Source organism: Scyliorhinus torazame, chromosome 6, assembly GCF_047496885.1.
Source record: "Scyliorhinus torazame isolate Kashiwa2021f chromosome 6, sScyTor2.1, whole genome shotgun sequence".
NCBI lineage: Eukaryota > Metazoa > Chordata > Chondrichthyes > Carcharhiniformes > Scyliorhinidae > Scyliorhinus > Scyliorhinus torazame.
In genome coordinates, this window is record NC_092712.1 from 167,861,901 (window position 1) to 167,886,499 (window position 24,599).

At 47.6% G+C, this 24,599-nt stretch overlaps 1 protein-coding gene across 5 annotated transcripts in view; it reads right to left on the reverse strand.

Moving 5' to 3' along the window:
* The window catches only part of LOC140425138 (cytoplasmic dynein 1 intermediate chain 1), a 502,251-nt gene that overhangs the window by 408,754 nt on the left and 68,898 nt on the right, over positions 1–24,599 (reverse strand). For 3 of the 5 annotated variants that reach the window (XM_072509064.1, XM_072509066.1, XM_072509061.1), the window contains exon 1: positions 3,308–3,464. The exons of 1 other annotated variant lie outside the window; for it this stretch is intronic. The gene's annotated coding sequence lies outside the window, so the exon portion shown is untranslated. Of the gene's footprint in view, positions 1–3,307; positions 3,465–24,599 lie in introns of those variants that run through there. One more of the 5 variants, XM_072509062.1, reaches the window with a different exon arrangement.

Below are 24,599 nucleotides of genomic sequence, written 5' to 3' on the forward strand. Positions count from 1 at the left end.
TAGGGTCAGTCTGTGTGGAGTCTGCCCATTCACCGTGGGTTTCCTCCGGGTGCTCCGGTTTCCTCCCAGAAGTTCCAAATGACGTGCTGTTAAGTAATTTGGACATTCTGAATTGTCTCTCTGTACCCGAACAGGCGGCGGAATGTGGCGACTCGAGGCTTTTCACAGTAACTTCATTGCAGTGTTAATGTAAGCCTACTTGCGACAGTAAAGATTACCTTCTGCATTCAGACCCTGCAGCGATACCTTTACGTTGAGCCCCCTCCACTATGATGTGCCCTGGCGATGGATTTCTTCTGCCAAGTGCATGGCCTGAATTATGATGTGCAGCTCCTGTTCATAGATCTACAGGGTGTTTGTCACCCTCTGCAGGCGCTGCCCTGTCTTTCACCAGGTCGTGCTCAAAGTCTGGAACATGGTTGCCTCACACCGCAGCTCTCCCGGCCCCCCTCCCCCCCCCCCCGCCCCGCCCCCCCGCCAGGAGTGGCAGCTATCATCAGGGAGCCACTACTCAGGAATCCGCAATTTTATTTCGAGTGGCTGGCAGACGAGCAAGCCGTGGTGCCAGGATAACCAGGATGGGGGACGTGTTATGTGTCAGAGGAATGGGCTGGTTGACACCCGAGTTGGCACAACGTGTGGCGATGAACGTCCGGCTTGCCCCCAATGCCATCCGAGACCTCAAAACGGCTGTGCTTGGACCCGATGGCACTCGCAGTCTAGAGAATGCGCAGGTGTGCGGTGATATCCTGTTTGGCTGACACTGCCCGAACGGAATTCCACATTAGCTCCAGGCAACGACACTTCCCTCGGGGGCTGGTGCCCCACAATCCTAGTCACCTCGCAGAAATGCCCTCTGTGCCTTTTCGCACTGCACAGAGGGGTTTCCTGTACGGGCTGCTGCTGCACATGCTTCACCTCCTTACAGAAGCCCAGACACGCTATGGTGGGACTTGTTGCCATCTGGCGGCGGAGGTCCCCACTGGAGGTCCCTCTATGGAGGAATCTTCCTCCTTAATCTTGGGAATCTGGGGTGGAGGGTGTTGCATGCAGCAGTGCTGTACAATCACTGATTGCACCGTTTCACGGACTCATGGAATTCTCCAGTGCAGGAGGCCATTTGGCCCATCGAGTCTCCATCGACCCTCTGAAAGAACATCCCACCCGGGCCTCCTCCCATATCCCAGCTCACCTTTGGACACTACCGGCAATTTATCATAGCCAAACCTGCACATCTTTGGGAGGAAACTCTCACAGACACAGGGAGAACAGACAGTCACCCGAGGCCGGAATTGTCCCTGGCGCTGAGGTAGCAGTGCTAACCACTGCGCCACCATGCTGTCAAGACTCCCAAGAAGCCTGCCATTGTTGCGGCCTTGTGGAGTCCGTGGACCACGTCGATGTTACATGCTCTCGGCTGCACACCCTTTTTTTAGGTTTTTGTCAAATCCTTTGTCAAAGTCTTGTTTGCATTTCAGCCTCACACTCCTGATCTACGGGCACCCAGTGTGGAGCGGGGTAGGGAAGGTGGAGGACCTCCTCGTGAACCTGGCAAAGCACATCATTTATAGGTCCAGGCGGTGGGCAACCAAGGGGGTCGTCCAACCAGACTGTCTGCCCCTTTTCCACGGCTACATTTGTGGCCGGGTGTCCCTAGAAATTAAGCATGCGGTGTCCACAGGCACCATCGAGGCCTACCGTGCCCGGTGGGCACTGTAGGGGTTGAGGTGCTTTATTGGCCCCTTTAATTGCACTCTCATTTTATGTTTTTAAGTTTAGTAGATCTTTATGTTCAGGCAGTGCCCCTAACAAGAGCCACCCTTTTTGCTTTGTCCCCAAGTTTGTTTCCTTTCTTCTATTTTGTTGCTGGACCTCAAAAGAGTGGCTAATCCACCTAACCTGCACTTATTTGGGCCTGTATTTAAATTGTGTCGTTAGCACATGTTCCAAGCAGCTTCACAGGCGTATTATCAAACAAAATTTGACATGGAGGAGGAGATATTAGGGCAATTGACCAAAGGCATTTTAAGAGGAGGAAGGAGAAGTTTAGGATGGCAATTCGAGAGCTTTGGGTCTTGGAAGTAGAACGCAGAGCCAGCAATGGTGAAGCAATTAAAATCCAGGATGCTCAAAAGGCATCGGTCATAGGTAAAGTGAAAATGTTCAGTATTATCTCCTGGTATTATGTAAATGAAACTGCCTTATCCAAGAGTAATTTACCATATGGTATTTATCATTTTAGTTGGGTCTTGAAGGGAGGATTACAGAAGAAATAGGGGCAGGGAACCACGCAGCATACTGGGCCTGTTCTGCCATGGCTGATCTTCAACTCCACTTTCCTGCTGCTCCTCCTATCCCCTGATTCCCTGAAACCACAAAAATCTATCTATCCCTGCCTAAAAACTTATTCAATGATAGAGGACCTACAACCCTCAGAGAATTCTAAAGATTCACAACCCTTTGAGTGAAATAATTTCTCATCGTAGTGCTAAATAATTGCACTCTCATCAGGAGAGTTTTCCCCCTCCCCTTTTTAGATTCTCCAACCAGGGAAACAATCTTTTAGCATCTACTCTATCAAGTCTATTCATGATCTAATTTTTCAATGAAATTGCATCTCTTCCAAACTTCAGAGCTGATTGGCCCAATTTACTCAACCTCTCAATTGTACAAATACTCCAAGGGCTGTAAAGTGCTTTGAGGCATCCTATGGTTTCTTTAAAATAATGTGGGGTTGTCAGGTGCAATATTCTCTTCTAAAATCCTTGTTGGCAGTTTCAAATAATTCTTCCTCCTCTGGATATTTAATATTTACTTTACCACAAATATTAAAATAACTTTTCTAATAAATCAGGTAAGGCGCGTTTCCCGCTGAAAATGGGCACTCGATCTGGCACACACCTACATTGAAAGTAAAATGGCATCTTGGGGCAAAACAGCTTGATTGCAATTTGGGGAGATTTCCCTTCCAGTCCCGCGCCCCCGTATTTCACTTCAAAACGTTAGATCAATAGAGAACGATGCAGGGTCAATACAAAATACTGAAGGCGTCAAGTGCTGTGTGGACGGCAATGTAACGGGTGGATGATGCAGAAGGACCATACCGCAAGGGTGCAGCATCACAGTCCAAGGCCAACGTCCCGAGTTCACTTGAACCACTAATCGCTGATGCCGGTTTCCAAAGTACAGGGAGTGTTTTCCATCTCCCAAGACAGGCGAAGGGACAATAAAACAAATGAGCAGCAAAGATACAGGATGGATAAGAAAAAAAACACGATGATACAGCAAGATTCAAATATTACCTCACCTATATCAAGCTAGCTCACTTATAAACAGAGATTTGTTGAGCTAGAGTGTCTTCCCGTGGAAGTGGTGGTCCATTAAACAAGCAGAATGATTCACAAGTGCAGAGATGCGATCAGACACTTACAGCGGTCCCGCCCTCACCGTCCCGCAGCAGCCGGGCCCGCGCATGGGCACTACATCCCAATGATGTCTCTTTTCGGGGGCCAGTCTGCGCCTGTGCGCCCAGTTCCATTGTTGGTGAGCCGCAGCCACCAATCAATCAGGTGGGAGAGCTGGTGCTGTACCCTGTGCTCGATGGGTTAGAGTCCCCAGTTAACTTACATATATATTAGCGAAATAAAGTAAGCGCAAATTTTAAATTAACCCTTCAAATCCTTTCGAAAGTGTAGAATATTTTATTGAGGAAAATGTAGAGATTCACAATCTTGGAGCTACACTTGTCTGATTTTATAAGAGGGAAAGAACATTCCAGGTCACTGGGGCAAAAATATTTCATTTTGTAGTTGGTAATGAGTTCAGTTTTGAATCTGGACTATTTACACTGTTAAGAGTAGCAACATGCTTGCCAATTAGTTTTAAGGGAGTGAATAGAAATAAATATTGCATTTTAGTTTGTAGCATTCCAAAAGGCAGCTTAAGTTTGTCTCTTTTCACAAGAGCACAAACAATTGGTTATGGATTCAAATATAGTTCTATACATCCTTATTTCCACATGGGGAACATCGTATTATAGAGGTTGTTCTGCATGGGTTCACACAAGGCAGCCACTTATCTTCTACTGAGGACCGAATGCACTAATTACTGAGTGTTTCTCAATCAGAGTGACACAGCCAGCTCCAAAGCAATATGCTCTTCAACAATAACTTTAATTTATATAGTACCTTTCACATAGTAAGACACTTCACAGGAGTGTTGTCAAATAAAATTTGTTACTGAGCCACAGATGGGGATATTAGGGCAGATGACCAAAAGCTTGGTCAAAGAGTTGGGTTTAAGGAGTATCTTAAAAAGAGAGACGAATAAACTTAGGGAGGGAATTCCAGAGCCTTGGGCCTTGCAGTTGAAAGCAGAACTGTCAATGGTTCAGTAATTAAAATCAGGGATATGCATGAGGTCAGAATTAAGGAAGCATAAATACTTTGGAGAGCTGAAAGAGGTTGCAAAGATAGAGAGGAGAAAGGCCACAGAGGGACCTGAAAACAAGAATGAACATTTTAAAATTGAGACATTGCTCAACCAGGAGCTAATGTAGATCAGGGATTTGAGGAATCAATTGTTAAAGAGCAGGGCACTTAGAAAGTCTTAATGCAATTAGGCAGAGTCAACATGGTTCTGTGAAAAGGAAATCATGTTTTACTGAGTTTATTAAAGTTCTTTGAGGAATTAACATGAATAAAGGGGAACCTGTAGATGCGATGCATACTTGGATTTCCTAAAGGTGTTCAATAAGAGTTCACATCCAAGATGTAGACAATGAATTATCTCCCAATGATAGATGTTTCCTTTGAAATCCAAGTCAACTTTAAAATTACTTCCCTTATTTGCTTAATGCAAATTCCTGGTCAAGTTACTTCTCTGACCCCCTGTTTATTATGATCAACCACTTGACTTCATAACTCCTATAGGAAAATGGGAATTAGGATCCGATGTAGGCAATTCAGCCCTTTCAGCCTGCTCTGCCATTCAATCAGATCATGGCTGATCTCTTCCTGTTCTCAAATTCACCTCCCTACCTGTTTGCCATATCCTTTCAACCCATTTTTAAAAAAAACTTCAACATATCTATCTCCTTCTTGAAACCATTTAATGATTCGGAAACCACCACCATACAATGGATTTGGATTTGTTTCTTGTCACATGTACCGAGGTACAGTGAAAAGTATTTTTCTGCGAGCAGCTGAAACAGATCATTAAATACAAGAAAAAGAAAATACATAATAGAGCAACACAAAATACACAATGTAAATACGTACACCGGCATCGGGTCAGTCCATAATAGGGTAATTTAAGAGTCTGGTAACAGCGGAGAAGAAGCTGTTTTTGAGTCTGTTCGTGCGTGTTCTCAGACTTTTGTATCTCCTGCCGAATGGAAGAGTGAGTAAGCCGGGTTGGGGGGGGGGGGGGGGGGGGGGGGGTGGTCTTTGATTATGCTGCCCGCTTTCCCCAGGCAACGGGAGGTACAGTTGGAGTCAATGGATGGGAGGCAGGTCCATGTGATGGACTGGGCTGTGTTCACGACTCTCTGAAGTTTCTTGCGGTCTTGGGCCGAGCAGTTGCCCTACCAGGCTGTGATGCAGCCAGATGCTGAAGATGCTTTCTATGGTGCATCTGTAAAAGTTGGTCAGAATTAATGTGGACATGAGGCAGTGAGCTCCACAAATTCAACACACTCTGCGAGATGTAGTTCCTCTTCATCTCCGTTTTAAATCTACCGCCTCTCAACCTATATCTGTGACCTCTCATTCTAGATTGCCCCACAAGGGGGAACATTTGGTCATCGTTTATTTTATCATTCCCTCTTAACATTTTATACACCTCGATCAGATCCCTTCTCATTCTTCTAAATTCCAGCAAGTACAACCCAAACTGTTCAATCTCTCCTGACATGTCAATTCTTTCATCCCCCAAATCAACCTGGTGAACCTCCACTGAAATGCATCCAATGCCACCACACTCTTCCTCAAATAAGGAGACCAAATCTGGACACAATACTCCAGATGTGGTCTCACCATCCCCCTATACAATTGCAACAACACCTCTCTACTTTTATACTCCAGCCCTTTTGCAATAAATGCTAATTTTCCATTTGTTTTTTTTATGACATGCTGTACCTGCATACCGACTTTTTGTGATCCATGAACAAAGGCACCCAGATTCCTTTCCCCAACCGCAATTTGAATCTGCTTTCCATTTAGATAATTTTCCTTTCTATTTTTTCAGCCAAACTGGATAACCTCATACTTATATTGATGTTTTGACCTTTGCAATCTAACTGTCTCCAGTTTAATTAAACCAGTCACACCATTGCTCAGATACACAAGCTCATTTTCTAATTTATGAGAATGATATTGCAAAAAAAATGAAGACCTCTCATTTTCCTCACAAATGGAATAGAATTACATTATTTAAATAGAGAAAGATTGCAAAACTGTGGTACAGAGGAGTCTGGGTGTCCTGGTACATGAATTACAAAAATATATTAGAAAGGCAAATTGAATGTTGCTGTTTATTGCAGGGAGAATGGGAATATAAAAGTAGGGAACTTTTGCTACAATTGTATCATAGGTTTATGAGAGCACAGCTAAAGCATTTACTGTAGTTTTGGTCTCCTTACTGATGTGTTGGGTGTTCTGGATCACAAACAGGTCACCAACACTTGAAGTGGTGCAACTCTATTTTATTATAAGGTTAACTATATTAACATACTTGAACTGTGGGTAAATGCAATACCAGCTTTAGCTGTTGACCCTTGCCTAGTCCTAACCAGGTGATGCACTCAGCACATGGTGAATGTCTGTGTTGCAGGCTGTGAGCTCTGTGCTCCGAGCTGGCTGCTACTAGAATGAGCGGGAACTCTCCTGTCCCTTGTCTTTATAGTGCGTGTGCTCTCACTGGTGATTGGCTGCGGTGTTGTGTATGCTGATTGGTCCCACTGCATGTCCATCAGTGTGTGTGTGTGTGTCTGCACCATAATATACTGGTGTATATTATGACACTTACTTGAGAAAGTACATAATAGGATTAGAAGATGTTCAGAGATGGTTCACTTCATTGATTCCTGGGATGAAAGGATTAATTTTATTTGGAACTATTGAGCCTGCATCCATTGGAGTTTAGAAGAAAGCGAGATGATCTTATTGAAGCATACAAGATCCTGAGAAGAATTGACAGGATGGATGCTGAGAGGATGTTTCCACTTGTGGGAGAGGCCAAAACTAGGAAACACATTTTTAAAATAAGGGGTCTCCCATTTAAGACAGAAATGAGGATAATTTTCTTTCACAGAGTTGTTAGTGTGTAGAATTCTCTTCCCCAGAAGGCAATGGAAGCAGGGTCATTGAATATTTTTAAGGCTGAGTTAGGTAGATACTTGCTTGACAAGGGAGTCAAAGGACAGACAGGAAAGTGGAGTTGAGGATACAATCAGATCAGTGATGATCTTATCAAATGGCAGAGCAGTCTCAAGCGACAGAATGGGCAGCCCTGAATTTGTCTGTTCATATGTAAATTGCTGATTAGCCACAGATTTGGATATGGCAGTACCATTTTTGTCACTTTCCCCAATTTTAGTAGAAAATTATTTACATATACTCATATAATAGAGGCAAATACTATTCACAAATGTAGATTTGTACAGAGGTTATTCTCAACCCCTCGCCTGAGATGTGGTGATCTTCAGGTTAAATCACCACCAGTCAGCTCTCCCTCTCAAAGGGGAAAGCAGCCCATGGTCATCTGGGACAATTGTGACTTTACATTTACATCCTAACATCAACTACCATCTCACAAGAAAAGAAAAAACACTTGCACTCTGCTTTTATAATTTTATGAGCAAATGCACAAAAGGTTGAATAGCGCACTAAAAAGTTGGGTGAAGGACTTCCGGTGGTCGTACATTTGGCAGCTCCCGCTCGAGGCAGTTTCGTTGGTCCTTTTCCCCAATTAACTGGCAGATATTTTTTCGAAAAAAGGTGCAGGAGTGATGGAGAAAGACTATACTCCATTGATGAATGGATTTGTGGACCAGAAGTGGTTTTTGAAGAAAGGAGCTGTTGGAGAAATAAATCTTTCCTGTGACACAGGGAAAGATGGCGGAGAGCAAGGAATCGGCCCTACCATCTCAATGGTCAATGGAGCAGCTTGTGGACTTCTTGAATAAGAAATTCAGCCAGCAGAGAAGAGAAGCTCTGAAGGACCTGGCGAAGAGATAGACCCGCTGAAAGTGGGCATCAATCATGTGGAGCTGAGGTTGCAGACCCAAAGTCAGGCAATCCAGAAGGTGGAGGAGACGCTGGGGGAGTATGAGGAGCACCTTACTTCGTTGGCGGCCAGAATTGGGATGTTGAGGGATACCCAGAAGCGGCTCAAAGAAAAAGAGGAGGATCTGGAGACCCCCCCCCCCCCCAGAGACAGAATTTGAGGATTGTGGGGTTGCTAGAGGGCATTGAGGGAGTGGACGCTGGCTCTTATGGAGATGTTGCTGAGGGAGGGGGTCTTTGACCGGCCCTGAGATGGATGGAGCACATAGGGCACTGATGAGGAAGCCGCAGGTGAATGAGCTGCCGAGGGCGATGGTGGTGAGGTCACACCAATTCCTTGATAAGGAAAAGATCTTGGGGTTGGTCATGCAGATAAGGAGATGTATTTGGGAGGGTAACATGCTCCGGGTATATCAGGACCTGGGTGCGGAACTGGCCAAGACGAGAGCGGGGTTCAACAAGTAAAGTCTGCCCTCTTTAAGAAGGGGGTGAAGTTCGGGATGCTGTACTTGGCTCGCCTCTGGGTGACCCACAATGGTCGCAAGTATTACATTGGTACACTGGAGGAGTCGATGGAGTTTGTTAGAGACAATAGACTGTCAGGAGAAGGAGGACATTGAACTTTCGAGGAGGTGTTTGGGATGTTGATTCTCTCTGCCCCCTTGCTGGGGAGTTTGGTTTTTTTCTGTTGGCTGTTATTGTTGTTATTTTCTTGTTGCTCTGGGGGGGGGGGGGGGGGGGGTGTCAGAGGAGAACCTTTTTTTCTCACTCAGGGTTATTTGATGAGCTGCTGGAGGGTCATGCCGGATGAGTGCACCCTTTTTTTTCTTCTAGGTGTTATTTTTCTAGGTGGGGGGAAATATATTATATTAAATCAGTGGGGGGTAGGATGTTAGGTGCCATGCACGGGCAGGGGCTGCCAGGCTAGCAGGGCGGGCAAGTTCACGGGAGCGCAGTGAGGAGTGAGCAGGTGACTAGTATGTTAGTGGGGGTTGGGATTGTTGCTTTGTTTGCGGGGGGGACGGGGACCTGCTGTAAGGGGTGGGTTTTGAAGTACGATAGGAGGGAGGTTAATGACAGTGGACATCCGAGAGCGGGCCCACGAGGGGCTATGATTGATCAGCAGGGCGGGGGCGCGGGGGGGTGCTGATCACATTGAGGAGCTTAAGGGTGGATGTAGCATTCTTGCAGGAAACACACCTGAAGATCGGAGATCAGACCAGGCTAAGGAAAGGGTGGGTAGGTCAGGTTTTCCACTCAGGATTAGATATGAAAACGTGGGGGGTGGTGATCTTAAGGAATACGCAGGTAGCGTTTGAGGTGGGGAATATAGTAGCAGACTCGGGGGGAAGGTTTGTAATGGTGAGTGGGAAATTGGAGGGGATGCCGATGGCCCTGGTAAACGTTTATGCCCCAAATTGGGATGATGTTGAATTCATGAGGCGAGTGTTATATTCCACTTTGAGGTAATATGTTGTTATTCTTTGCCTTGTAATCCAGAATGGTTTGATGAGTAAATGATAAAGAAACCAGCAATCTTTAGATTGAAGCAAAACTAATTTATTGAATAGCGATTAAATTAAATAGAGTTCGCACACTCTACTGAGATATAACTATTAATACAGTAATCTGTAATCTAATATTAACTAATGATGTACTCGTGCTACTTCTCTCTAATCTAAACTAGTCCTTGAGCTGTCATCAATTCCTCTCATCTGGTAACACTATCCAAGATTCTCTGAGGTCTAATATTTTTGCTGGGAACTGGTGGTGCCCTCCTAGAGTTTAGATTACACTTAGATGTAATAATTAACACTTCACTGGTATACCTATATACATTTTTAAAAAATATATATTTATTAAAGTTTTTTAACACAATTTGTCTCCCTTACAAACAATAACCCCCCGCCCTCGTAACAAAAAAAAAAACGAGAAATCACACAGAGCAAGATATATACATGGCAAAATGATATATTTACACAGCTTTGTACACTGGCCCTCACCCGTACGTGCCAGTTTCCCCAACCCTTCATGTTATCTCTTGCTCATCCACCCTCCCAGGCAGTCCCCCCTTTCTCCCCCCCCCCCCCCCCTCCCAGGACGTCCCCTCCACCCGCCCCCCCCCCCCCCCCAAGGTTGCTGCTGCTGCTGACCGACCTTCCTCTAACGCTCCGCGAGATAGTCTAGGAACGGTTGCCACCGCCTGTAGAACCCCTGCGCAGACCCTCTCAAGGCGAACTTAACCCTCTCCAACTTTATGAACCCAGCCATATCATTTATCCAGGCCTCCAGGCTGGGGGCTTCGCCTCCTTCCACATTAGCAAGATCCTTCGCCGGGCTACGAGGGACGCAAAGGCCAGAATGCCGGCCTCTTTCGCCTCTTGCACTCCCGGTTTGTCCACTACTCCAAATATTGCTAGCCCCCAGCTTGGCTTGACCCGGACTTTCACCACCTGAGATATTGCTCCCGCCACTCCTCTCCAGAACCCCTCCAGTGCCGGGCATGACCAAAACATATGGACATAGTTCGCCGGGCTCCCTGAGCACCTTCCACATCTGTCCTCTACCCCAAAGAACCTACTCAACCTCGCCCCCGTCAAGTGCGCTCTGTGGACCACCTTAAATTGTATCGGGGAGGACAGCAACCACGCATGCGCGGGTTGGCACCGGCTAGCGCCGGCCAACCCACGCATGCGTGGGTGACGCCAGTTAGGTGGCGGATGACGCGGCGCTGCTTTTATGCGGCGCCAATGCCCGGCACGCGCTGATGACGCTGCTTTAGCGACTCGCCCCCCGAGATTCTCGCGGCCCCGATCCTAGCCCATTTCCGGGCCCTGAATCGGTCGAGATCGGGGCCGCTTCGCGCCATCGTGAACCTCGACGGCGTTCACGACGGCGTGGGCACTTAGTCGCTGGAGCGGAGAATCGCGCCCAGGGTGTACTCCCGGATCGCTCAACTATTTTGTGATGGATAGGACTTTGTTGGCTGGGATGGTCGATCGGAGTACTTGGCAATTGTGGTCTCAGGCCACGCGCCGCATTGGGTGGGCAATTGCAGGTGCATTGTGGGGGGGTGCCAGCAGCAGCAGTGGAGGTTAGATGTGGGATTATTAGCTGATGAGGAGGTTTGTGAGCGGGGCAGGGCTACTATTCGGGGGTATGTGGAGCTGAATGACACAAGGGAGGTTTCCGGGGCCACACTATGGGAGGCGCTGAAAACAGTGGTCAGGGGGGAGTTTATATCGATAAGGGCACATATGGACAAGACAGAGCAGGTTGAGATGGCAAGGTTGGTGGACAGGATCCTGCAGGTTGATAGGAGGTATTCTGAGGCCACGGAGGCTGTGTTGTTGAAAGAGCGACAGAAACCCCAGATGGGGTTTGGAATGGTATCTACGGGTAAGGCGGTGGGGCAGCTGAGGAAGACCAGGGGGACAGTCTATGAATATGGGGAATAGGCGAGTAGTAGGATGTTGGCATACCAAGTGAGGAAGCAGGAGACACCGAGGGAGATTGGAAAGGTGAAGGATTGAATGGGCAATATGGTCTTAGACCCGGTGGGGGTCAATGAGGTATTTGAGGACTTTTACAAGTGGCTATATGATTCGGAACCCCCGGCCGGGGTGGAGGGAATATGGCGTTTTTTAGATGGGTTGGAGTTCCCCAAGGTGGAGAAGGACCTGGTGGAGGGGCAGGGAGCGCCCATTGGATTGATGGAGGGTATGGGGCGATGCAGGCGTGCAAGGCCCCGGGCCCGGATGGCTTCCCGGTGGAATTTTATAAAAGTTTATCGGGGGCCCTGGGGCCCCTGCTGCTAAGGGCATTAAATGAGGCAAAGGAGAAGGAGAAATTCCCCCCCATGTTGTCGCAGGCCTTGATTTCCTTAATTTTAAAGGATAAGGACCTGGATCAGTGTGGATCCTACCGCCCAGTTTCATTGTTGAATGTGGATGCCAAGTTGCTGGCTAAGATCTTGGCCTCATGGATTGAGGACTGTGTGCTGGAGGGGATAGGGAAAACCGGACGGGGTTTGTAAAAGGGCAGCATCTGTCGATCAATATTAGGCATTTATTAAACGTTATAATGATGCAGTCGGAGGGACAGAATGTGGAGATAGAGGCCTCTACGGACGCGGAGAAGGCCTTTGACCGGGTGGAATGGGATTAGTTATGGGAGGTGCTGGAGCGGTTTGGGTTTGGGCAGGGGTTTGTCGATAAAGTACAGCTGTTGTACCGGCGCCGGCAGCGAGTGTGCGGACAAACCAGGTGAGTTTGGGGTATTCATCGTGGGATGACGCAGGGATGCCCACTCTCCCAGCTGCTTTTTGCCTTGGCGATAGAGCCATTGGCAATGCCACTTAGAGCGTCACGAGGTTGGCAGGGGATAATGCTGGCGGGTGGAGCATAGGGTCTTGCTGTATGCAGATGATTTATTGCTCTATATATCAAACCCACTGGAAGGTATTGGGGGATCATGGGCATAATGGAGGAATTCAGCCGGTTTTCTGGGTACAAATCAAACATGGGGAAGAGTGAGGTCTTCCTGATCCCGGCGAGGGAGCGAGGCTGGGTGAGCTGCCGTTCAAGGTGGTGGGGGCGAGATTCAGGTATCTTGGCATCCAGGTGGTGGGGGTGGGAGCAGTTACACAAATTGAATCTGGCCTGGTTGGTGGAGCACATGAAGGGGGAATTTAAGTGGTGGAACGTGCTCCCACTGTCGTTGGCAGGGCGGGTGCACTCTGTGAAGATGACGGTTCTCCCAAGGTTTTATTTCTGTTCCAGAACCTCCCGGTCTTTATTCCAAAGATTTTTTTTAGGAAAGTTAATGCACTGATTTCAGAGTTTGTGCGGGTGGGTAGAGTCCCACGAGTAAAGAAGGTGCTGCTAGAGCGGGGATAAGGGGGCGGGGCGGGCTGACTCTGCCAAACTTGATGAACTGTTACTGGGCAGCAAACATAGCCATGGCAAGGAAGTGGGCTGTGCGGAAGGGGCCGGTATGAGAACGGAAGGAGGCAGCCTCTTGTAAGGACTTGAGATTAGGGGCACTGTTTTTTATTGAAAAACATTTTATTAAGGCATTTATAACTTTATAATAATCATAGTAAACAGTACAAATATAAACATAGTGCAAAGAGCACCTCCCTCCCTCACAAGTCTCACCTCCTCTAAACAATAATCCTTCCCGCCCCCCCGCACACCCTGCTGACAGTTCGTTTTCTCCAAAGAAGCTGACAAACGGCTGCCACCTCCGGACGAACCCTAGCATTGACCCTCTTAGGGCAAACTTTATTTTCTCAAGTCTGAGAAACCAAGCCATGTCACTAACCCAGATCTCTGAATTTGGGGGCTTCGAGTCCCTCCACGCTAACAATATCCGTCTCCGGGCTACCAAGGAGGCAAAGGCCAAGACGTCAGCTTCTCTGACCCCCTGGACTCCAGGATCTTCCGACACTCTGAAAATTGCCACCTCTGGACTCGGCACCACCCTTGTTTTTAACACCATGGACATGACATCTGTAAAACCCGGCCAGAATCCCCTAAGATTCGGACATGCCCAAAACATACGGACATGGTTTGCTGGCCCTCCTGCACATTTCGCACACCTGTCCTCTATCCCAAAAAACTTGCTAATCCGGGCCACCGTCATGTGTGCCCAGTGAACGACCTTAAACTGAATCAGGCTGAGCCTGGCACATGATGAGGACGTGTTGACTCTGCTTAACGTATCCGCCCAAAGACCTGCCTCTATCTCCGCCCCCTAGCTCAGCTTCCCATTTGCGCTTTAGCTCCTCTGTCTGTATTTCCTCCGACTCCATGAGTTCTTTATAAATATCCAAAACCTTTCCCTCTCCCACCCCGTTCTGGAAACTACCCTGTCAGATTAGGGACACTGTTGACGGCACCTCTGCCGTTCCCACCGGCCAGATACTCCAAAAGTCCGGTGATGGTGGCGGCCCTGAGAGAGTGGGAACACTGGTAGCAACACCTGAGACCGGAGGGGGCCTCGGTTTGGGCACCGATCTGCAGGAAACATAGTTTCGCTCCGGGTGGGCTAGACACAGGGTTCCGGGGGTGGTTGTGGGTGGCGATTGAGCGGTTTGGGGACCTATTCATTGGGGGCAGCTTTGCGAGCTTGGAGGGGCTGGTAGAGGAATATGAGGAAGCGGGTGCCGTCCTTTCCCGACCTGCCGCTCCCGGGGTTGCAGGACAAGGTGGTATCGAAAACAGGGGTGGGTGAGGGCAGAGTCTTGGAGATCTACAAAGAGCTAATGAACTGGGAAGGAGCCGATAGGAGAAGTCACGCGTAAATGGGAGGAAGAGCTTGGAAAGAGGTCAGAGGCTGGGCTATAGGGGGAGGCTTTGAGGAGGGTGAACGCGTCCTCTTCGTGCACGAGGCTTAGCCTCATTCAGTTCAATGTAGTCCACAGGGCACAGATGATGGTGGCCAGGATGAGTCGGGTCTTTGAGGGGGTCGAGGATAGGTGTGGGCGGTGCACGGGTGGGCACATGTTTTGGGCCTGTCCATAGCTGGGAGGATTTTGGTAGGGGTTTGCTGATGTTATGTCGGGAACCCAGGGGGTGAGAGAGGCTGATGTGCTGGACTTTGCCTCCCTTGTAGCCCGGAGACGGATGTTGTTGGACTGGAGGGACTCGGGGCCGCCGAAACCGGGGGTTTGGATGAGCGACCTCGCGGAATTCCTCAGGGTTGGAAAAGATCATGTTGACCTTGAGGGTTTGCCCGGTGCTGGAACCATTCATCGACTACTTTGAAAACAGTTAAGATGTCAGCAGTGGAGGTAGGGGACTGTTGGGGGTTAAAAGAAGGAGGTAGGGGAGGTGGAGGGTAGTGGCAGGGAGGGTGGATGGTGGAATGTTAGATATTTATTTGTTATTTGAATTCCTGTTTGCTCTCTTTTTTTTAAAATTTAGAGTACCCAATTCATTTTTTCCAATTAAGTGGCAATTTAGCGTGGCCAATGCACCTAGCTTGTACATCTTTTGGGTTGTGGGCGTGAAACCCACACAAACACGGGGAGAATGTGCAAACTCCACACGGACAGTGACCCAGAGCCGGTTTCGAACCTGGGACCCCGGCGCCGTGAGGCAGCAGTGCTAACCAATGCACCACTGTGTGGCCCTTGCTCTCTTTTTGGTTGTGGTTGTGTTTGATGTATATATATAAATGCCATAATAAAAATATTTTTTTTAAAGTTGGGTGAATATGACTATTGAGATCACATCCCTTGTATGATGGTGGCTAGTATTTATGTTTGAATTAATAATCAGAAGTGCAATTATCCACATCTTGGTTCCCATTTAGTCATATGGCTATTGGCTAAGTGCTTTAGTGGCGCTTTATTGGCAGAAAGGATCAGATGCTTATGGAGCCACAGAGCACAACCTCATGAGAGAGTTTCACACCCTGCCCAGGAGGAAAAATACTGCTTGCTACAAATTTAAATGCTTGGTGTTGGCAGTACAAAACAATCAATGAACGGATCATTATTGTGGAAAGTTTGTGACCACAAATGTAAAGTTACATGTGACCTTTAAATAACTACACTCTTGAAATGCAGTTCAATTTGAATTGTTGGTTGGAATTTTTGGATAGCAGCGCACATACATATTGTGCACACACTCTGATGTTCTAAATTTGCCTTGTAAGGTAGATGGGCAAATTCAGAGTAGTGTAGCTGCACCATATTAGTCTGGGTGGTAAATAGTTCTGAAAATAAACAAGGTATTATATCTAGGACATGTTATATTCTAGCTAGTACAGAAGAATGTAGGATACAATAGATAAAGAGCTGCTAATGACTTTGCTTCAGATTAAACAATTTCTACTAATAAATGAAAAATGTCCATTTTGAAACTTATTCCATCGTTAAAAGTCTAAAATAAATTAGTGTTACAAACAAAATTGGTTTCTTCAACATATAAAGATTTCAGAAACCCTACAGTGAAATTCCAACCTTCAAAACGTAGCTAGGAATCAACAAATGTAATTTATCAATATACTTACTGGACCAGTCATATACATTCTGTGGCTACAACAGCAGGTTAAAGATTTGGAATTCTGTGGGGAGTAATTCTCTCCTGACTCTCCAAAGCCTGTTCACCATCTTCAAGGAATGTGATGGAATACTCTCCATTTGCCTAATGAGTTCAATTCTGTCAACACTTAAGACGCTCAACAGGAAAAATCATCTTGTTTGATTGTCATCCTATCCACCACCTTAAACATTTACTTTCTCCACCATCAACACATTGTGACAGCTGTATGCACTGCAGCAACTCACCATGGCTCCTCAGCCCAGCACTTTCCAATCCTGAAACCTCCACCATCCAGAAGGACAAGGCAGCATATGCACAGGAACACTACCACCTGCATGTTCCCCTCCAAGCCACACACCATCCTGACTTGGGAGTATGTTTCCCTTCTTTCACTATCACTGGGTCAAAATCCTGGAACTCCCTTCCTAACTGCACTGTAGTTGTTCCGACAGTATATGAGGTTGCACTGCAGCGGTCCAAAAAAGCAGTTCACCACCACCTTATCAAGGGCAATTAGGGATTAGCAATAAATCTTTGAAAGCTTGCATCAATTCCCAACATAACCAACAATGATGGAATATCATTTCTGTTAAATAACAGTAATTTGAAATCATAAATGTTCTTTTCACAAACATTGCAACACACTTATATTTAAACTCTGCAATGGTATTTTTTCAACAATTGCTTAAACTTTTTAGATTGCCTCTCTGCTAAGTTTTAGCTTTGGGAGTAAAATGCGTCCATGCAGGAAGAAAGGTGAAACGAAAGAACAAGTCACATCAAGTATCTTAGTGAAATTACAAAATAGAACTGGCAGAGGTGCAGTCTCTTGACTGAGAATTGATTTGAAATACAGAGGAGAAAGAGGCAAAGATAAAATCAGATTAAACAAACACTAACTCCGTGCCCTTCTTTGAACAGTGCCGTTCAGACTCTCAAGTACCTCACCCATCAAAGGAGAATATTTCATGCAACAGAGCACTTTCTCAGTGCTGCACAGAAATTTCACCCTGACTAGATTACAGCTTCAAGTGGCACTGTTGTTAACATTGCTGCCTCACCGCGTCAGGGACCCAGGTTAAATTCCAGCCTTGGGTGAATCTCTGCGTGGGGTTTGCACTTTCTCCCCCTGTCTGCATGGGTTCTTCCAGGTGCTCCGGTTTCCTTCCACAGTCCAAAGGTTAGGTGGATTGGCCACTCTTTTGAGGTCCACCAAAATAGAAGAAAGGAAACAAACTTAGGTACAAAGCAAAAAGGGCCTCTCCTGTTAGGGGCACTGCCCAAATGTAACAAAGATCAACGGAAACTTAAAAACATCAAATGAGAGTGCAATTAAGGGGTCAATAAAGCACACCAACCTCTGCAGTACCTACCAGGCATAGAAGGCCTCAATAGTTCCCGTGGACACTGCATGCTCCCTTGCTAGGGACACCCAGCCTCAAATGTAGCCACAGAAAAGGGGCAGACAGTCTGGTGGGACGACCCCCTCATTGCCCGCTTCGCCAGGCCCAGGAGCAGGTCCAGAAAGAGGTCCTCTGCCTTTCCTGCCCCTCTCCGCACCAGGTGCCCGTAGTTCAGGAGTGTGGGGCTGAAGTGCAAACAAGATTTCAACAAAAGATTTGACAAAAAACTAAAAAGGGGGTGCAACCTATAACACGTAACATAGATGTGGTCCATGGACTCCACAAGGCCACAAAAATGGTAGGCTTCTTGGGAGTCCGTGAAACGGTGCAATCAGTGATTGTACGGTACTGCTGCATGCAACACCCTCCACCCCAGGTCCCCAAGATTGAGGGGGTTACCTCCGCCGACGGACGGCAGCAAGCCACGCCATGGATTGTCCAGGCTTCTGTAAGGAGGTGAAAGATGTACAACAGCAGCCCTTATAGGAAACCCCTCCGTGCAGTGCGAAAAGGCTCGGAGGGCGTTTCAGCGAGGCGGCTAAGATTGTGGGGTACCAGCCCTCAGAGGAAGGGTGAGCTGTGGTCCATGTCCGTGAGAATCTGGATCCGCAACCTCACGTACGAATCACGGGACCCGACAAGTTGCAGGTCCAGCAGCGCGCCCTTCTTTTCTCTGGACACCAGCCGCAGGGCCGGGTCCTCATCGGGCTGACCGAGACGTGACTCCAAGTCGAGCACCTCCTTCTCCAATCCTCGACCCTGGATTTCTGCCTCTTTGTCGATCCCCTCGGTTATCCTGACAGAAGGTACGCACATGAGTCTTGCCCAAGTCCCACCATAGCCTCAAGGAGGGGAAGCCTCCCCGCTTCTTTCTCCAGCTGGTCCAGAAGCGACAAAACAAGCCCAGGAACTGCTCGTCCTCCAGAAGTAGATTGTTAAAGTGCCAGTACATGGACAGCGACTGAGTACGAGACAGACCGAGTCCTGCCCACACCAGATGGTGGTCCGAGCGCAGCACCTGCTGCATAGAGGATGTCAGGGCATGGGACAAATACGCCCTGGAAATGTAAAGGCGGTCGATTCTGGACACTCTGACCCCAGGCCTCACAAAGATGAAGACGCAGGAGGCAGGATGGAGTGTCCGCCAGACGTCCACCAAGTCAAAGAACCAAACCAGGTTTCTTAACTTCACCACCGCAGGGGAGCTGCACTGGGTAACAAGACAGTCCTTTGTCCTGACGGTGCTATTGCCGCCGCCGCCCCCCCCCCCCCCTCCCCCCCCAGGACGATGCACTCGCCCACAGCGATGGTGCCAAGATGAGTAGACACTTGCTCAAAGAAAGACGTCTACTGCTGGCCAGCATGGGGAGCATAGACATTCACAAGGTGAAGTACCTCACCCCTCTCATGGACCATTAAGTGCAGCAACAGGCCTGGAATTGGCTCCTTCACCCCCAAGGTCACTGACTGAAAATGTGGGGCCAACATGATAGCCGTACTGCTCATGTACTGCCCACCCCCTCGCCATTCCAGGAGTCATGTGGCTTTGTCTCCCAGAGCGGTGTGGGTTTCTTGCAGGAAGCAAGCCACACACTTCCCCTCCTGGAGGACTGAGAAGTTCTGGAACATGCGGATTTTGTCCTTGCTGCCGTTGGTGTTGAGGCTGGCACTTCCATGCCACCTTCACCATCACCTTTTTAGTGCTCGGAAGGAGCAGAGGAGCGCGTGCCCCTCCACTCCCTCTGGAGTCCGGCGGGGAAAGATTTCAGCCAGCGCTGCTCAGTCACGTCCATATCTCCCACCTCTTTACCTTAGGCGTGGGAAGATTTAATGAGCAGCGCCATGTCCAACCAATGGTCGAGGGCTAGCTGCACTCGTTTTCAGCGACCACGGTTGGCATGTAGAAAATCCCGGAGTTACCCTCGGGGGATGAGTGACAGCGCGGTGTCAGGCACAAGGGAGTCTACCGCCTCGCTACAGACGGACTCAAAATCATCCCCGTGCCCCCCACCGAGCAGCAGTCCTCCTCCGGGCAGTCATCGTCTGGGACCGGGTCCCCTGCCAAATTAAGAATGGCAGACGGCATGGAACCCACCAATCAGCCCTGGGTCTGCCTCGATCCAACCCCACAGATCGTCGACAAACGGGTTCCTCACGGACTCCTCTCGGGGAACTGGGCCAGAAAGAGTCTGTGGCTCAGACCCCTGTTTCTCTTGCAATACCAGGCCACCGGACAGATCTTGAAATAACACCGGGAAAAGATCCGGAATGGAGATGGAAGCACCCGGCGTCGGAAGCTGCAGCAGAAACGGGAGGCCCTCCATGCCACCACCGGCAAATATCCTTGAGGCCAGGGAGCCGCCGCAGCCCTCCGCCATCGTGAAAACGATGTCTCCGGAGTGCAAAATTGCACCGGGTGGTGTGGTATTATCATACCTGAAGGCAATGCAAGGGTTAATGAAGTGTATACAGCCAGCTACTAGAGGGAGCTAATCCTATGCGTATATAAGGGATGATGCTGAGCCTTGTGGGTGAGATGATAGAGAAGGTGGGAGCAGAAGGAGGAGATTAGATTGGAGCTGAAGGAGCAGAGCAGAGATATTATAGTTATAGTTAGTAGATAGAGATGGTGTTCGTGAGTGTCGTTTAATTCTTATATACATGTTTGCTATTTAGAATAAGTGTCAAATTCAAATTTAGTAGTGTTAATAAAGTTAGTTTATTTCTTTAAAAGAGCTTTGTGTGTCTTTGTGATCACTATGCTTTCCATCCTGAAAATCCCTCACAAAGATCACCACATGGTGCCAGGTGTCTATTCCTAAAAAGTAAGCAATAAGAAAAGAATAGAGAAAAAGTAATCGCATCGCGACACATCTCAGAAACTGCAACAACAAAAGAAGAACTGAGACCAACATGGAAGTTCTGAACAAACCAGCACTCTTCAAAATGTACGGTAAACTAAACTTGAATTGAAAAAACTTCAAGCAACAATTTGGAGTTTTTGTAATTGCCTCTGCGCTTGAATCAGCTCCAGATAATAGGAACATAGCCGTCCTCTTAAATATAACTGGACCACAAACCATAGACTTATTTAAATCATTTAACTTTGTAAATTAAGATGACAAAAATAACTGTGAGCTGGTAATTTAAAAAATTTTGATCAGCATTGTGAGCCTCACGTCAATGGAAACCTCAGTAAAAAACTTTTTACAGAAAAAGAACTAACAGTAAAAGAATGTATTCAGAAATCTCCTGCAAGTAAGGCTGCTAAAAATAGAAGTTCCGAAATGTTAGTGTGAGAAAGTGGCACAAAAATACTCAACGTGGTTGATGCCATTGAAGCTGTGGCACAGCTAGAAATTCAGGGCGCTGAGAAACCCAGTTCGCGCAAGTGCACGTGAAAAAAATGGCGCTTCAGAAATCGGACATTTTGGACATCCGCTGTTAAAGAAAAAATGCACTTGAAAAAAGAGCTCACTCTGGACAATAATTGAGTTGCGCATGCGCAATGGAAGTTTGCACATGATGTCACTGACGTGATGACGTGTAGAAGTTGTGGCCACTTAAGAAAAAAATGCCCAGCAATCGAAAAAACAAGTTTAGAAGGAAACAAACAGAATCATTTTGACTCACAGGGCAGAACGTTGATTGAATTTAAATGAACAGCTGAGAAAGAAGACTTTTACAGCACCATTAAACAAGCAGTTTACAGAATGAAAGACCCCACAGGAAGGGCACAGAAAGACTCCAGAAAGAGAGCAGTGAAAGAAGACAACAATTTTAACCAATATGAGAATACAGAAGGTAGCTCATATATTAAAGAATATTATTCAGATATGGTAGAAATATTCGGCTTAACTGATCATTCCGTGATCAACACGATTGAAAAGCTGAATAGCACCCAATAATGGTAGATGAATCTAATAGAGTGATGGAATTGCATACCGTTGCTACATCGGATAGCAGTAATCTGACAAATGATGAGCAACAAAAAGAATATGAAAGTCTATCCACTGTATTTGCCAGTAAGGACAACAGTGAAGAAACAGATAATGAGCAACAAAACAAAGACTATGACGGTCGATCCACTTTATTTGCAACTAAGGACAAAGTGATAACAAGTAGCATACAAGCTGTGCAGGACAAAAGCGAGACTGACAAATCTCAGCAGAACTGTACAAAGGCTGATGACAGAAGTGCAACAGTGAACAGATCATGTGAGAGCACAGCAAGGATGAACAGCCAACAAGAAGATGAAGACTTCTTGGACAAGCTGACTCCAGGTGAGGAGCACAAGGGGTTAATGCATACATCTGATCATCCAACATGAACTGATATCACAAAGCCTGACAAGACATCAGATAATCCTAAAGACACGGTTGGTAAACAAGTTAAAATTGAATCAACAAAGCAACATAGAACTGATCCCGAGAGCACCAAGAATAGTTCTGGTACCACAGTATATATACTCAGAGGTCAGACGATGATACTGAAGTACAATTTTTATTTTTAAAAATTTTTTTTATTCTCCTCCATTTTCACCTTTTCTCCCACATTTACATCCATCAACAATAAACAATAATCAGCAAGATATGTCAGTCCCCATAATAACAACAACGATCCCATCTACCCACCAACCCCCAAACCTCAACCCGCATGTTTACATAAACAAATGACAAAAATAAATCAGGGATTACCCGTAGTCACCCTTAATCTTACACAGCTCCCACCCCCCCACCCCCCACCCCAGGCCTCCAGCTCCTCCCGTCCACTGCCTCTTGTAAAACTCCTCCCCCTACCCTCGGTTCCTTCCCCACCAACTTTCCACCCCGGCTAGACCACTCGGACCCTGTTCTGCCAGGCTCCGATGGCCGCAGCCCCTCCCCCCACCTCACTCCCGTTCACTGGCCGGCACACACCGGCCAGCGTGGAGGCCCCCGCCCGGGTCCCTTTCCCACTTGCCCGGCCCCAGGAAAGCCCAAAAATCCCCTTTTAGCACACAAACCCCGCCTATCCACCTACACCCCAAAGAACTCTCATTTCGAGTGAAAGTCCCGTCCCTTCCCTCGTCCAAATATATACCACATTGGCTCCTTTAGTCTCTACACCCGCGCGCAGTGATACAAAAAAGAAGAAACTACAGTCATGAGGTTGCATCGGCACATGGCCATTCCTCAGTTTGTCAGTTCTGCCACAGTCCTTCTGCTTTCTCAAACTCCTCCGCTGCTTCCGCCGTTCCAAAATAAAAGTCCCTGAGCTTGTAAGTCACCCTCAGCTTCGCTGGATATACAATGCCGCACCGCACCTTGCTAATGTACAGTGCCCTCTTCACCCGGTTGAAGGCAGCCCGCCTCCTTGCCAGCTCCACCGTAAAGTCCTGGTATACCAGCTCCAGCCCACTGCACCACCCGCTTCTGCTTGGCCCAGCTCAGGACCTTCTCCTTCACCCTGTACTTACGGAAGCACAGAGTCACTGCCCTTGGCGGCTCACTCGCCTTTGGTACAGGCCTCCACGACCGATGAGCCCGATCCAGTTCATATCGGGAGGGGTCCTCCCCCTCCCCAGTAGTTTTGCCAGCATCGCGGCAAAATACTCAGTCGGCTTCGGTCCTTCAACTCCTTCGGGCAGCCCCACAATCCTCAAATTCTGTCGCCTGGATCTGATTTCCAGGTCTTCCATTTTTCCTCGCAGATTCTTGTTCGTGTCCATCACCTTCCGCATCTCTTTCCCCATCGAGGTAAGTTGATCACCGTGCTGCAATATCGTCTCCTCCACTTCCTTCAGCGCCTCCCCTTGCTCTCGCACCTCCGCCACTGCGCTCGCCACCTCCGTCCTCACCGGGGAAACCGCCTCCTCCACCAGCACACTCAAAGCCTCCCTCATCTCCTTCCTCACCGTCTCCATGCATTTCGCAATCTGCGCCAACTGCTTTTCAAATTCCGCAGCCATCACCTTGGTTATTTCTTCAGCCGTAAGCAGTGCGGCCTTCCCTGGTGCTCCAGCCTCCATTTTTCCTGGTGACCCCGCGGTGACCTTTCCACTCCCTGACGAACCTCCAGCTGGGTTTTTTTCGGCCGTTTTTCTGCTCACCCTCGACATTTTTCTTTGTTCTTTTTTTCCTCCTGTATCTTCTCAGTGCCTCCTCCGTGCCTTCTCCCTTCTTCTGCCGCCTCCACGGACCCTGGGACCGGGCTTAAAGCCCCGAAATTGCCGTTCCCGAGCAGGGGCTCTCCATTGTGCCACTGAAGTACAATTTAATGACACGTGGCACTTGAATGACGACAAAGTGTTGAAACTTGCAGTCATGCTTGATAAACCATACCAATTGGGAAGCAATCTAGATTACAACCGGACAAGGGACCACAGCACAGTGTGTGCAACACAATTACCATTCAAGGTAGAACAGACAAATGCGTGTGTTGACTATATCAAGTTCACGCATAATGGCACCAATATCAGGAAATCAGGACATTGTTTGGAAAGAAACAACGACATTCCAATGGTCTGGAAGTGGTGGTTCTTGCTGAAAAACCAGATGCCAAACAGGTTTTGAAGGCAAAGGAAACACAAAAGCAACATCACAAGCACAGAAAGATACCATGTCAGATAACAAACATGGTTCAACCATTCGAACGTTTGATGCCTTGTACAGATGACTTGTTGGTACTGTAAAACGCGACCACAGTGAAGACTGAGTGCATTCTCAAATTTGTGGACTGTAAAAAAGTTTGAACAGTTTAAACAATTGCTAACTAGTACTCAATTGCTTGTGATGAACAGACAATGATTTTGATATATGTTTGAAACAATCTCCAAGTCTCTTACAGACGAGAAACAGGCACGGGGAGGGGGGGGG